We start from the raw sequence: 14,798 nt of genomic DNA, 5'->3' as shown, positions 1-14,798 counted from the left end.
TGTAATATTTGATGTTCTTTGGTTTACAGTGTCTGGCTGGATGATTCCACACTCCTGTCTGAGTCAAAAGGTCTGAGTTGACTTCTGAGGGTAATAGATGTTTTACCCTTTAGATATCACCTTATTGTAATAATATAAAATAAAATAAGGTCTAACATGCCCACACATGTCTCACTGTCTCTTTGCTGTCATTTTTGTAGGATGCATTGAACATTCTGTCCTTCTCCCAAGTACTCTTGTTTTAGTGAAAGTGGTGGAGCTATCCTCTGTTTCTAGTGAAAAGGCAGATATCCCGGCCTCTCAACCACTCAGAAACTCAGATTGATCTTTAAAATGTTGATTACTCTGATGACACATGAAAATACTTTGTTGCTAGGTGTGCTGGGTCCACGGGCTTTGAAGAGGGACTGCGAACCAGGCTCACTGGAAGTAAAGTTGATAACTGCAGGAAAGACCACCTAATTCTATAATTTGGACCCAGGACTCCACTAGCTGGGCTTTCTATAATATGTTTTTCAAGTATCCCAAGTTTATTGGAATTTTGTAGACTAGCTCTCTTGACTCATTGCAGCCAATAAGGCACCAGAAGTCGACTGCCTGTAGAACAAGGCTGCAGACTTGATCCACTTAAGATAATGTCTATAGTCCATGGGTTGAGGCCTCTGGGTGACCTCCTAAGTGTATCACACTTGCAGCTAAAGTTCTGGACGTTGTAGACTACCAGTGCCATTATAGTCATGTCTAGTCTCCGGCCTAGAAAACTAGTGCACAGTCCACCATCTAAGGACAATTATTATTTACTGATTTGTGGGCCCTTGGAGGATCTGCCCACTATGGCCTAGGGACCTTGATGTGCTTGCCCTGCCTCCTTATGAGACCTTTTGTTTGCCTTTTTGTGGATATGAGGGCCAGACTCCACATCCTTCTAATGTCGGCTTTAAGGGTAATTTTACTCTATCCACCTGCCAATCAGTGTTGTCATGTCAGCGGTCTCAGGTTTGTGCCAAGGACCAGAAATAGTCAATGTGAAAAGAAAGATCACTTTAACAATAGGATATCTTTTTTTTATTTTAGTTTGCCGACAGCCACAAACTTAGTCCAAGACCCTATGTGGACCAAAATGGCTAAGATATATACAAGTATTAATCCTTTTAAGCACACCTGCCACCTTTTGTAAATGCTTATATCTCAAAAAATGCAGAGTGGATTTAAAGAAAACGATATGGTGCAGATCATTCATGGGGTAAAAACCTATAAGTAAGTAAAAAAGTAATGGAAGAAGAGGCTGACCATAACTACAAGTGGTGATTGCCACTGTGTTGTTTATATAAGTAGCTTTGTAATTCATAACTCTCACAACAGACATGCAATGCATAAATGGTACAGGAAATACAAAGCTAATAGCCTCACTCATTACATTACAGATGCTATTGAAAATGTTATAAATAATTTTACAGATACAATTACAGTTCTCATTTCCAGTAACACTATTAATGTCTCAAATCTGAGTTCAGTTTATTGGTTTGAGTGTGCGTTGCTGTTTAACATTTCTTAATGATGTTGCACTTTTAGGTGTTGCTAATTGGAATAATCATTAGTGTTATAAACATTGCATTTTGCTCATGACATGTTTTACATGGCTGTTTTCTGAGTTAAGGATTCTGGAGGTATCCCTATCTGACAAACTATAGTGTTTTTATTTTTAATTTATGTAACCATTGCTTCAATGTAACCATGCTTTTTAAGTGTTTTTTTGAGGTTTTCAAACATAAGTTAAGCTATTCTACCCAATCTTGGCTACTATTTCACATTAACTGTAGAATATCTCAATGCATTCCTGTAGTTTGTGGATAATTAACTACATCCAATATGAGAAATGTTTGCACAGTGCCAGTCGGCATCTGAGCCTGAGATTTAACCAGGTTATGCCCTCTAACTGTTATGGGTGGTCAACCCCCACAGTGCACAGCCAAAGGTCGTGCAATATGGGTGTTGGCTACAGACTCTGATCCTAAGATACCATAGGTGAACATCTTTTGCTGCATGTATCCTTCTGAGGGAGTAAGAGATTGGGTCAAGTTCCATATTCAGAATGACATCAACATGGTAGAACCTTGTTCTTTGATTTGGCTTCTATTATTTATATCTTTTAACTTTGAAATGTAAGGTCTATAAAAGTGAAACATGAAAAACAAAGAATCTGATACATTAAGTCTGCTTTGTATGCCAGCTAGATACTTTATTGACTGTGTGTAGCCAATTATTTATCCTCGTGATAGCTGAAGATTTTAACACCACACATGTGACCATTAGTTTGTTTAGGGATTTGGCAGGGGAAGAGGATGACTTATGGTGCAACTCCAGGCTTTCACCCCATTCACTAAAATAATGGAATTAGCTAACCTTTCTATAACACATGGCTTTTGATCATGCAAAGACAAAGAAGCATTTTCTACTTTTAAAAAGGGCAATTTGTCTAGCAATATTATTTACAATTTATTCCAAATATGGAATTGGACTCTTTTGACCACTGTGATAATAGCTGCCAGATCAAAGAACGATCATGACCCACTGTCCTTGATGATAGAGGCAATTTAAAGGACCTCTTGTGATCTTCAAACTCGGTAGACATCTTCCCAGCTAATAAATGTAAATACGTTAATTGGAGGTAAAATTTAATTTGGAAGTACATACTTTTATCTGTGATACTGTTGCAACCTTTAGCAGTCAAAGTGCATTCAAAAAGTTATGGGAACTGTGATGCTGCATGGAGTGGGGCGGGATTTGAGAGCGTGGGATGGGGTCAAAGGTGTGGCTAAAAAAAAAAAAACTATTCTGTACGTTTTTTTGTCTTTTACAGTCAGATAGCTACATATAACATAATGTGCAGCTTTATTGAAAAATAAATTAAAAAGTTGTTACTCAGTGGGAAATGCACTATATACAATATGAAATGTCTCTTAGTTAATGTGCTGTAGAAGTCTCTGTGTAGCCAGAAAGCCACAGAATTAAATCTTGGCTAGTGCAATAGAGAGTAGTAATTTGTGTAATTTTAGTTCTACGAGGTCACAGCTGCCTTTGACAGAAACCACTGTGAATATGTAAGTCTCGCATTACACACAGTATAAAATAGACTTAAACAAAATGCTTAAAAAAGTGTAAGATAAAAGAGTGCTTCCAAAATATAGATTTTAGTAATACCCAGACTGTATGTAATGCAATTGTTTTTTACATTAGTGTTCCTTCAACACCTCCAAGGGTAGTAAGCGCTATATAAATCCAATTACAATTAAAAGCACATACCTCACAGCTCAGTTGTCAACTCTTTGTAACACCACTCAAAAAGAATAAATCTTTGTCATCACAAAGTTTCAAATGATTCAATCAATTAAAGCCAGTATGAACTTCCAAGCATCCTTTACATTTGCTGATTACCCTTTACTTTTGCAGACTAACTTATAGCACACATTTGCATTTCTTTCAGACAAGGAGGCACCCTGACATGAAAGCTTGTTTAGCTGTCTGCCCAGCTTTCATTTTACAGCACAGGAACAGTTGTCTTTTTTAAAAAAGTAGGGAAATTGTTTTTCATAAATCAAAAAAGTATGGGCACGTCATGTCCCTCTGAACCTGCCCACTTCAACCTCTTCCCTATATGCAAACTATGTTTTTTTCAAACAATGATGCCCACTCTTTGGCTTTAAAGTGAATTAAATTATGTTCATTTGATACATTTCTATCATTTTCTAGAAAACAAAATTCAGTATTCTGGCCCCCTGCACTAAAAACCCTGGCCCTCATTATGACATTGGTGCTAAAATCCCGCTTACCACTATGCCGACTGCTGCCAACATAACGCTGCTGCGGCAGATAACAGCCAGGCATATTATGACACACACACACCAATCCGTCACTATACAGCCACACACACAAGTCCACCAGCCCAAAGGTCAGTGATAAGCTGGCGGTAGCAAAACCCACACCGTTATGCCAACAGAACAATGCCCACAGCAATATGACCCACGAATCACCGTGGCAGACATTCAATGGTGGTAAACCATTGGCGGGACATACTGCTGCGCTCAAAATACACACACACACAAAAAACAACACCACATTGGGCATTTCAAAGTACAAACACCTGACAAACATACACACACCACACCCATGCACCCACACCACTATAAAACACACACCCAAATTACCCACAACCCTTTACGACTAGAAATAATTGATACCAGAGTGAGACAAAAAGAGCACACACACAACTAGAGCCACTTAACATCATCACCTATACATCAACCAAGTACTTTACATTATACACCCCAACACATTACCCCACACAGCCTCACCCACACTACTCACACTACACCCATGGCACCTTAACGACACCCCAGATTCTCTGAGGAGGAGCTGAGGGTCATGGTGGAGCCACAGCAATTTGGATAACAGGTACAGTAGACATCCATTGCTAGGAAGATGGAGCTATGGTGGAGAATCGTAAACAGGGTCAACGCTGTGGGACAGCATACTAGAACAAGGGACGACATCAGGAAGAGGTGGAACGACCTATGGGGGAAGGTATGTTCCACAGCAACAAGACACCAACTAGCTGTACAGAGGACTGGCAGTGGACCCCCACCTCCTCTCTCACTACTAACAACCTGGGAGAACCAAGTCTTGGAAATCATGCATCCTGAGGGCCTGGCAGGAGTAGGAGGAGGACTGGACTCTGGTAAGTCAAATCTTTATTACTATCCCCCCCTACCTGCATGCCATCACAAACCCCCACCCTTAGCCTCACTCCCATCACTTCACCACCTCCCACATACCCCACCATCACAACCCACTCATCCCAATACCAAGCCCTGCATGTGACACCAATGCATGGACACCCCTCACAGACGTGCATGGACACCTATCACCACTGCATGCACACTGGTGAGAATCGCCTAGCCCAACAAATAGCTACTCACTCAAAGGCAAATCTGCCAGGGCAACAACAACCATAGAGGGCAACACACCCATGCACATGATGTCACACGCAGAAACAATAGCACTGCATTTACATCCCCACAGGTCCCCCAGCCAATGTCACTGGAGAAGATGTGCCAGCAACATCCAGTCCCCCCACAGCAGAGGCCCACAGTGATGACAGCAGCACTGCTCACCTGGCTCTGGATGACCAACCTGGCCCATCAGGGATCTCCGGACAGTCGGTTACCCAGGCACACTCTCACACCACCACAGAGCCTCCCCCTTCAGGAAACACCACCATAGCACCCACACAGCGGGCCCATTCCTCTGTCCCAAGGATACGTTTATCAGCTGTGTGCCCACCACTACAGGGACCCCAGGAAACCCCACAAACACAGGACAATCAGGGACCTGGGGTCAGTGGCAGTGGACAACAGGGAAGCCATGAGGACTGCTGTGCGACAGGGGGAGGACAGGCCCAGGGAACTGACTCTCCAGGAGGCACTGACTGCGATCCTGGGAGAATACCACCATTCCCAGGAGACGATGGGCCAGATACTGGACAAGTTGTAGGGGAACATGCGGCTGCAGGAGGGACACTACCTGGGGATCAGGGAGGACTTGAAGGACATCAACACCACCCTGGTCTCCATTGCAGGGGTGCTGGCAGACATGGCCAACACGATGAGGGAGGCAGTGGCACCCCACCGGGCCTCTGCCACTAGCCAAACCGATGAACAGCCCACAACCTGTGCCTCTGGAGTTGAGCCATCACATTTCCGATGTTGCTATTCTTCAGGATAAAGGCATCATGCACAGACCCAGGATATTTTGCATTGACATGGGAGATATACTGGTCCGCCAGGCACACCATTTGCACATTCATCGAGTGAAAGCTCTTTTGATTTCTGAACACTTGTTCATTTCGCCTGGGGGGCAAATGCAATATGTGTACCACCAATTGCCCCAATAATGTTGGGTATTTGTCCCATTGCATAGAAATCAGTTTTCACCGTGGCCAAATCCTCTACCTGGGGGAAAATGATGTAGCTGTGCATGTGTTTAATCAGGGCAGACAACACTCTTGTCAGTCACTTGGAAAGAGCCAGTTGTCAGGAAATGGAGCACTGATAGCACTTGCCCCATAGGGGGGATCCCAGTGGGGTGACGGATAGCAGAGATTAGGTCAGGCTCCAATTGGGCACACAGCTCTGTGATTGTGGCCCTGTCCAGTCTATAGGTGAGGATAATGTGCCTGTCCTCCATTGTTGCCAAGTCCACCAGGGCTCTGTACATGGGGGTATGTCTCCATCTCCTATTCATTTGCAGTGGTTGCAATCTATGGGGCAAAATGGTTAGCAGCTGGTCAGTATCTCTTATTTCCAAACACTACACTTCAATGCATGTAGTGATTGTAACAGTATTTTGTTGGAGAGGTCCAAATGGTGCATATGTGTACTGTGACTCAGTTAGGATCCCTGGCCTGCACCCCGCTCCCCTTGAAATGGCGTCCTCCTGTCCTGTTTGGAGGGACAGGTGGAAATTAGGTTATTTCACTGACGTTGTGCGCCGTTGCGGTTAACGTTCAAAAACGGCAGTGCAACTCCTCATTGTTTAACATTAGGCCCTATGGGGTACAGTGGCCAATGGTGATGTACGCCGGCGGTGAGGGTATGCACTGCTGTGGACGTCACCGCCATTTTCTATATGTTCACTTACTTGCTACCTGACCTTCAACAGGAGAGGACCTACACCGCAAGTGCTGCTGTGACCTGTGTCTGGAACTGACCGTGGCTCGTGTCCCTGGGGAGAGGGCCCCTGCCTTCACCTCGGCGGAGTTGGAGCGACTGGTTGATGGGGTCCTACCCCAGTACCAAATGCTGTATGGGCCTCCAGACCAAAAGGTGAGTACACCGTCAGTACAATGCCTGGGGCGTGAATGCATGGAGTGCTGTGTGTGAAATGCATGGAGTGCTGTGTGTGAAGGCCTCATGTAGGGGGGGTTGGTGGATGGGCCCTTGGCAGCGTGCTGCATATATGCTGGGCCATGTCTGTGCTAATGGGGATGGGAAGGGGCTTGGTGTAACAGGCAGGATGGTCAGACTAATATCTTTCCCTGTGTCTATTTTCCTGCAGGTTTGCGGCCATCAGAAAAAGGGAATATGGCGTGCCATCGCCAAGGACGTGCAGACCCTGGTGGTCTACAGCAGGCAGGCTGTTGCAAACTGTGGAAGGACCTGAGAAGCTGGGCACAGAAGGCGGCAGAGGCCCATCTGGGGATGCCCTCATAATGAGGAAGGGATGCCTGTCGAACCCTGACCCTCCTGATGGCCCGCATAATGGCGGTGGCCTATCCGGAGCTGGATGGGCGCTTGGGGGCATCACAGCAGCCGCAATGGGGTGAGTACAGTGCTGCAATATACAACTTGCGCATGGTGGGGTGGTATCCGGGTGGGGGATGTGCGCCTGTGGGTGCCCCTAGGCCAGGCCTGACATTGCAGAGTAGGTCCCATGTGGGCAGGGTTCTGATGTAAAATACCTCCAACCAAGCTAGTGGGCATCCACTAATGGGCAGGGGTCTGTGGGTCTCAGGTATGCTGCATATGGCGTTAGGTGTCCCTATCCATGGGCTGGTGACTAGCACTGTGACTGGTAGTGCATTGCATAGTGCGTAGGGCTGTTCCCGGTGTGTGGGTGTCGTGTACGCCAATGGTGGTGTTGTTGCTGCCATTGACCAAGTGTCTCTCTCCCCCCCCTTTTTTGTTTGTCACCCTGTCCTTATGTGCAGTGAAGAGGCTATTGACCTCCTGAGATCCATCTCTGTTGGGCAGTCAACCATTGTGAATGTCATTTAGGGGCTGGCAGCCAATATGCAACAGACAAATGCAATCCTGGAGGGCATTCACACTGGCTTGGCGGCCTAACATAGATCAAGCCAGGCTCTGGCCTCCTCTCTGATGGCAGCCATTGTCCCTGTTTCTAGCCTCCCCCTCCAACTTCCCCTACCCAATCCCATTCCCCTTAACCTATCCCAAGCATACAGTCAGATGAGCAGGCACCCAGGACAACACACAAGAGTGGACATGGCAAACACAAGCACCACACTTCATCTCACAGGCACTCAGACAAACACCATCCAGATGCAGACATACCAACACCCACTGCCTCCACTGTGGCCCCCTCCTCCTTCTCATCCACCTCCCTCCCAGTTGCATCTTCACTCACACCTGCATGCACTACATCCTCATCCACTACCCCCATCACCAGCACACCTATCAGCACACGCCCCTCACTGGAAGTCACCACCCCCAGTTCCATGCAAACGTCCACTGTGTCCTCTCCCACTGTGTCTGTGCCCCTCCTCCCAAAGTAAACAAACACAAGCACTCAGACACCCAACAGCCATCCACCTCACAACAGCATCCAGCCCATGCACCTGCACTGAAACACAGCAGACAGACACCTCCTACAACCACTCCCTCTACCTCCACTCTCAAACCATCTCTCTCTTCCTGCCCTAATGTCCCTAAGAAGCTTTTCCTATCCACCTTTGACCTCTTCCCTAGCCCTGCTCCCCCATCCCTCACATCAGGCCAGGGAGGTCAGAACCCAGCCAAGCACCTCAGCCACCCAGTCCAGGGACACAGTAGTGTCCACAGCTACACCAGATGGGAGAGGATCCCGGGCACCAGGCAGCCAAACTGATAGGGTGCCTGCACCAAGTGCTGCAAGGAAGGGCAAGGAGGCACCCCCAGCTGCTGCCAAGAGGAGCAAAGAGCCATCCCAAGCTGCTGACAGGAAGGGCAAGGGGCCTGCACCAGCAGGCAAAAAGGACAAGAGACCTGGTGCTGGGACTCAGTCGGAACCCCCACCACCAACCATGGTGGTTCAGCCGTCCGAGGCTGCAGGGGATGGGCTGGAGCCTCCCCCCACCGCTGCCAGCTCCGCTGCCAGCAGCAGCAGCCCCAGTAGGTAGCCCTCCAAGGCTGTAGGGGATGGGCTGGAGCCTCCCACCACCACTGCCAGCACCACCACCAGCACCGCCACTGCCACCACTGAGCAGCCATCACCGCCGGCAGACAGTGTGTAGTCCTGCATCCATGGGCTGTTGTGCGGCCTGGTCCCTGCCAATCCTGTGGGTCTGACACCCAGGTGAGAGACTGCACTCCTCAAGATCTGCATCACAGGGCACAATGCCCACTCAAGAACCAGTGAAGAAGCCATCCACTCCCCCCATCCTTCCCAGGATGAAGCACACTGGCCACAATGCCCCCACCAGAACCAGTGGAAAAGTGGGCAAATCACCCACTTGAGAGACAGTGGCCTTGCACTCCCCAGGACAAGTCAGTGGGTAAATCACACACTTGAGAGACTGTGGCCTTGCACTCCCCAGGACCAAGCAGTGGACAAATCACCCACTTGAGAGACTGCGGTCTTGCACTCCCCAGGACCAAGCAGTGGGTAAGTCACCCACTTGAGAGTCTGTGGCCTTGCACTCTCCAGGACCAAGCAGTGGGCAAATCACCCACTTGAGAGACTGTTGCCTTGCACTCCCCAGGACCAAGCACAGGACATGTTGGCCCCTCCAGGACCAGTGGCGTTGTACCATCTTCCGGCTGAGGTGCCCCCCATTTCCCGTCCCCCTGAGGTCCCTATTTTCAACCTGATAAACTCACACTGATGCCAGTGTGGGATTTATTGAAAAATGCCCACAGATGGCATTTTAGAGATGCCCCCTGTATGTTAATCCAAATGCTAGTGTAAGGGTGACCAGTCTATACCAGCTTGCCACTTTCAGACAAATTTCTGACCACATGGGGTGAGTGCCTTTGTGCACTCTGTGGTCAGGCACAAAGCCTGTCTTGGGTGGAGGAGCTTCACACCTCCCCCTGCAGGAACTGTAACACCTGGCGGTGAGCCTCAAAGGCTCAGGCCTGGTATTACAGTGTCCTAGTGCACTCAAGCCAATGGAGATGCCTTCCCCCTCGATGGGCCCCCACTTTTGGTAGCAAGTCCAGAGGGATAATGAGAAAAACAAGGAGGAGTCACCCCCTCAGCCAGGACTACCCCTAAGGTGTCCAGAACTGAAGTGAACCCCTCCTTGAGAAATCTTCCATCTTGCTTTGAAGGATTAGGACCAACAGGGATAGGGATGTGCCCGCTCCCCCGAGGGAGTGGGTACAAGGAGGGTTTAGCCATTCTCAATGACAGTAGTCATTGGCTTCTGCCCCCTGACCCTAAACACACCTTTAAATTGAGTATTTAGGGGCGACCCTGAACCCAGCTCTTCAGATTCCTGATGACCTCAAGAAAGAAGGACTACTGAGCTGAAAACCTCGCAGAGAAGGGAAGGAGACAACAACTGACTCAGCCCCAGACCTACCTGCCCCTCTCCTGCTTTGAAAAGCTGCACAAGAAGCAGTGCATTCTGCAGGACCAGTGCCCCCCAAAAAGCCTCCAGGGGACTGCCTGCCTCACTGAGGACCAAGAAACTCCCCTGGACACCGGAACTGTCCAACAAGAAGAGAAAGAAACTATCTTTAAAGGTACTCGCACCTCACTCCAGAAGCGTGAGTCCAAACTATTTTGCACCCGATGTCCCTAGCCCGTGTCCAGTGGAACCAACCAGCCAGAGAGGACCCCCAGATGATTCTGACTAAGCGTCCACCCTGGGTTGACCTCTCCACCCCTCCACCACGACATCTGCAGAGGGAATCCCGAGGATCCCCCGGACCGCCACTGCGGGGGATGAAGATATCCGACCCCTGGAGAAACACTGCACCCGCTGCCCCCAGAGACTGAACCCGTAAGTTTGTTACTTACCTCAAAAACTGTACTTTACTTAACTCCCCCAGAAACTGCTGGAAATTGCAGTATCCACTTTTAAAATAGCTTTTTGTCATTTTAAAGAAAACTGTGTACATTGTTGATTCCATTCAAAGTTCTAAGCATTACTATGCAAGGTACCTTTCATTTAATGTACTTACCTGCTAAATTAATCTTGTGGTTCTAGAAATAAATTAAGAAACAATATTTTTCTATTTATAAACCTATTGGTCTGAAATTGTCATTGAGTGTGTGTTTTCACATATTGCTTATGTGTGAACAACAAATGCTTAACACTACCCTCTGAAAAGCATAACTGCTCGACCACACTACCACAAATAGAGCATTAGTATTATCTATTATTGCCTCTGTCAAGCCTCTTGGGGAACCCCTGGACTATGTGCACACTATGGGCCATATTTATACTTTTTGACGCACAACTGCGCCAACGCAGTTGTGCGTCAAAAATTGTAACGCTGGCTAACGCCATTCCAAAGCGCCATGCGGGCGCCTTATTTATTGAATGACGTTAGCCGGCGCAGCTGACTGGTGCGCGTAAAAAAAAAATGACTCACACTAGGCAGCACTGGCGTAGGGGAAAATGGAGCTTGGGCGTCAAAAAATGGGGCAAGTCAGGTCTGAGGCAAAATTTTGGCCTCAACCCGATCTGCGCCATTTTTTTTTACGCCCAACCCCCATTGAAATGACTCCTGTCTTAGCACAGACAGGAGTTATGTCCCCTGGGCATGGTCATTGGGCATAGTGGCATGTAGGGGGGCACAAATCAGGCCCCCCTATGCCACAAAAAAAAAATATATATACTTACCTGAACTTACCTTAAGTTCCCTGGGATGGGTCCCTCCATCCTTGGGCGTCCTCCTGGGGTGGGTAAGGGTGGCAGGGGGTGTCCCTGGGGGCATGGGAGGGCACCTCTGGGCTCCTTCCGAGCCCACAGGTCCCTTAACGCCTGCCCTGGCATTAAAAAATTACGCAAAAGCGGCTGGACGTCATTTTTTAAGGCCCGCCCACTCCAGTGCGTCATTTTTGCACGGGAGTTTAAATAAGGCGCACATGCCTTAGAGTCATTTTTTAGAAGGGAATGCCTACCTTGCATATCATTAACGCAAGGTAGGTGTCCACGCTAAAAAATGACGCAAACTCCAAGATCTTTGGTGCTAGACGGGTCTAACGCCAAAGTATAAATATGGAGTTAGCTTTGCGTCGGATTTGCGTAAAAAAAAACGACGCAAATCCGGTGCAAACAGAGTATAAATATGCCCCTATATCTCATTTTGATATAGTATATACAGATCCAACTTCCTATATAAATGAATCTCACTCTCAAAAAAAACTGGGAACAGAATATGCATTTTGCCATTTTTATTTTAAAAGCCTAATCTAATGCAGATGCTATAAATTGTAACCCCTCAGAATAAAAAATTAAGCAGTTAGAAAATTAATCAATAATGTAAACAGCAAGAAATATACTAACGTTGTCATTATATCTCTAGCACTAACACCTTTGTTTGCTACTTCTAAGCACTATGCTACCTCTACGCTATTAGTAAATAACAAGCTTATCTTCAGTTTGATAGATGGTGTACACTCTCCTACAACAAGACTCTTATTCTGTTGAAATAGCAATCTTGCTATTTCTTTCACATAGCAGCGGTGTGTATCAAAGAACAAAGAGCTAGTGAAGGCATCTCTCCTCCTGACACCAACCTTCAGTTGAAGTGGGTACTGAGGTAATGCATGACCTATCCTGATAGCACTAGCACAAAGATCTCCTCTCTGACTATAACTCTCTGTGCTTTTTTTAATAAATAGTTAGAGCCACGTTAATGATTCTTAGAATAAAAAATCAGTGCACAGTAGTGAAATGCTCTTTCAGCTACTTCAAGTACCTAAACCATGTTCTTTATGAGAAACAATATGTGATTTGCAATCATTAATCTTCTAGAAGCTGTTTGTTAATAATGGATAACAATTATATGCTTCAGCAGAAATTATTAAATCACATGAATATAGTCACATAAACTTGAATGTCATTTTGTATAAATAGTTGTACATTCTCGATTATTTGACTATCAACCATTTCGTTCCAAAGAAAAAAACAGAATGTTCACAGCACATCTTTACATACATTTTTCACAAAAGAAGCAAAGTAGCTAGACGTGTGAACACCTAAACAATCTTTGGTTCACTATTGTTTGCTGTTTGCTAAGTTACATTTTTTGTTGCTCTTAAAAGAAAAGGTTGAAATACTTAGTGTGAGATGGTTTTATAAAGTGATTTTAAAATTGACTAAGGTGATTGGGAGCAGCAACACTGGTCTGATTTACGAACAGTGGGCAATAAAAAACATTTTCAGGCCTTTTGGCATATTATAGCACATAGCTATCTCCCCCCAAGTTTAATTGATAATATTGAGAAAACCTTAGTAAAATGTTTCTACACAAATTGGAGTCCTGGAGGAACCACCATTTTTTCCGCTAGACTAACAGGATTTAGAAGCAAAGTTAGTACTAGTGATCTTTTTTCTCTTTGTTTTCTTTTATGGAAAACAGAAATATTGAAAAATGAACTGCATCATATAGTGTTTGTCGATTTATGTTTAGCCTTAAATATGGTTCCTCATTTGTTGTTGTAGAAGACCTTAACTTATATTACTTTCTTTAATTGTCACCTTTTATTATAGTAGTTTTGTTAAGATTCTAAAATGGAGAAACTACTGATTCTATCAATGTCAATAATGGGGTTGGGCAGTGATGTTGTCTTTCTGACTGCGATAATGATGTCTTCCTTTAGCTGGGAAGAAGATGTGTGACCTTCTGTTTGATTATGACACTTTATTGTTCTAAACCTCGATAGGGCTCTAACTTCTTACTAACAATGTTTTATCTTTTTGTAAAAGCCACTTTCTTGAAATTGTTACCCCAAAGACCAAATTAATACCATTTAACCAACAGTGAACTTTTAAAAGGTACTTTTTTCTTAGGTGATTTACCTTTAAAATAAGCATTGACAAAGTCAATAAATCGCACTTTATGACCTATTGACTTTGCCAATGGTGTGTAACCATGCTGCACAAGATTAGCTTGCCATACCACTGTGCAGCCTGGTGGAAAAAAATACAAAAAACAAATTTCTTAATATGGTGAGATGAATCAGTAAATTTAAAAAAGAAATAGAAGTAGCACAAAATGATTTTTAGGTGGTCAGACCAGAAGCAATAAAATAAATACATTTAAAAAAAAGACCACATGAGAGGGAGGGGTAACAGTAGTTAGAAAGGAGGGGTAGGTGGAAGAAGTACTCAAGCAAGAGAAGCATGAGAGTAATAGCAATGTGGGTGAAGCACACAAGAGCAGGAATTTTAGGGGAGAGAGAGAAGCACATGAGTGAGAAAGAGCACCACAGAGCATTGTTGCGTGGGAAAAAGGGAGTGCACAATGGAGTTTCAAAGCACATGCACTATCATGAAGTGCTCAAGAAATGAAGAACACACATAATGAGGACATGCTCCAGGGTAGATACAAACACATGAAGGGGAGGAAAGCCCATGCCGGATAATGAATGAAAAGCAAACAAATGAGAGAGAAAATAAAACCAATACAACAGTAAGAAATGGATGAACTGTAAACCCACTATAAGCTGGCAATAAGTCTTTTCACAAACAGACAGCTAATAATGTCGGTCATTGGGCTTGTCTGATTTGTGGAATAACATACGTTACATTAGGTGTAACACTTTTTTTAAAACTAGGGTATTGGAATTTTGTGAAAAAATGACTCACTACCCCACAACGTGGCCCAATTGATACTTTTTTGGATCTTAAATCTACATTGAAATTTGAATTGTATTTAGATCAGGTAGAACCTGCTTTAGCGGGATCCTAATATGAAGTTTAGATCAGATTATGTGATGGTTCACCATAGTCGGTCTAAAGACAATCCCAACTTTAATTTCTGTTTTCATGGTTCTGGAATTGT

At 45.4% G+C, this 14,798-nt stretch overlaps 1 protein-coding gene across 5 annotated transcripts in view; it reads left to right on the top strand.

Moving 5' to 3' along the window:
- CDH12 (cadherin 12) overlaps window positions 1–14,798 on the top strand; it is a 2,251,017-nt gene that overhangs the window by 546,079 nt on the left and 1,690,140 nt on the right. The window lies entirely within an intron of this gene.

The sequence above is a fragment of the Pleurodeles waltl genome, chromosome 2_2, assembly GCF_031143425.1.
Source record: "Pleurodeles waltl isolate 20211129_DDA chromosome 2_2, aPleWal1.hap1.20221129, whole genome shotgun sequence".
In the NCBI taxonomy this organism is placed as follows: Eukaryota; Metazoa; Chordata; class Amphibia; order Caudata; family Salamandridae; genus Pleurodeles; species Pleurodeles waltl.
Note: the sequence above shows the minus strand (reverse complement) of the source record. Positions and strands in the feature narration are given on the sequence as shown.